Raw genomic sequence first — 1,689 nt, 5'->3', positions numbered from 1 at the left:
GGGTTTGGGGGTTTTTTTGAGTTGGAGTCTCACTCTGTTGCCCAGGCTGGAGTGCTGTGGCACATACACGGCTACCCCAGCTTCGACCTGCTGGACTCAAGTGTTCCTTCCGCCTCAGCCTTCCAAGTAGCCGGACAGGGGCTCGCTACCACACCCAGTTAATTTTAATTTTATTGTAGAGACAAGGTCTTGCCAAAGTGCCCGGGCTGGTCTTGGATCCACGGTCTCAGGCAATCCACTCCCCTTGGCCTCCCAAAGTGCTGGGTTTACAGGCTGAGCCACCGAGCCTGGCCAAGTATTATCTTTTTTTTAATACTTGTCTCCCATCTGTCTAGCTCCTACCTAACTTGCTCTCCTCTTAGCTTCTTATGTATCCTCAAAAGTTTAAAATTTTTTAAAAAAAGTTTCTTTACACTTATAAAAGCATATTTAGATACACATACGCGTTTTAACTCCTCTTTTATGCAAAAAGTCATATTTATATATGTTACAAACTAAATGTTTATGTCCTCTCCAAATTCCTATGTTGAAATCCTAAGCCCCCATGTGATGGTATTAGGAGGTGGGGCCGTCGGAAGGGGTCTTGGTCAGTTTGAGCTATTGTAACAGAACGCCATACACAGACTGGGTGGCCGACACAACAAACGTTTATCACTTACAAGTTGTCTGCCTGACTAGGCCTAGCTTTGGGTTTCCCTCTCTCTCCTTGTGGAATCCAGTCTGAGCGAGAATCCTGTTAAGTAACAATAGGAAAAATCCCCATCCTTGGTATCTTCTCATTCTGCCCTCACGTGGTAGGCAGAGAGAGAGAGGAGAGGAGAGAGGTGAGGGGAGGGGAAAGAAGGCGGGGGGGAAGAGGAGGGGAGAGGAGAGAAGACAGAGGAGAGGAAAGGAGAGAGGAGAGGGAGACCAGGAGGAGTGTTGCCATCACTGGACAGCTTGCTGTTAGACTTCTCTGCCTCCAGAAATGCTTATTATTGAAGCCACCCAGTTTAGGGTATTCTGTTCTAGAGGCCTAAACAAAGAATATATATTGTTCTGCACTTTACTTTTATCTTTTAATAGTATATCTCCAGATCTTTCTGTAACAGTCTGTAGAATCCTCATTCTTTAATTCTGTTCCTACACAGTATTTGATCATAGGGCTATACTACAATTTATTTAACCCATTTTCTAGTGATTAACTTGGATAGTCAGGATATTTTCCAATTCCAAGGTCCCTTTTCAATTCTAAGATATATAATACTCTTTACCAAATGATTATTCTCAGTACTGCCCCCCTTTCATGTTCTATTCGTGCCACTTATTCAAGGTGGTAAGGCAGACTTTATTCAAGAGGGTCATGGCAATGGGTTAAGATCATTGGCCGGGCTCAGCGGCTCAGCCTGTAATCCTGCGATTTGGGAAGCCGAGGTGAGTGAACTGCCTGAGCCCGCAGGTTTGAGACCCGCCCGGGCAACTTGGCGAGACCTCATCTCTACAATAAACCAAAAAATCAGCTGGGCATGGTAGCATGTGCCTGTAATTTCGGCTACTCAGAAGGGTGAGGTGGAAGGATCGCCGGAGCCCAGCAGGTCGAGGCTGCGGTGGCCGGGAGCGGCCACTGCACTCCAGTCTGGGCGCCGGAGTGAGACTCCAACTCGGAAAAAAAGCAAAAAACAAAAAACAAAAAGATCACAGCTTTGGGGG

Source organism: Carlito syrichta, unplaced genomic scaffold, assembly GCF_000164805.1.
Source record: "Carlito syrichta isolate Samal-C Ts95f unplaced genomic scaffold, Tarsius_syrichta-2.0.1 Scaffold314200, whole genome shotgun sequence".
Lineage (NCBI taxonomy): Eukaryota > Metazoa > Chordata > Mammalia > Primates > Tarsiidae > Carlito > Carlito syrichta.
The sequence above is the reverse complement of the archived record's forward strand: the minus strand, read 5'-3'. Positions refer to the sequence as shown.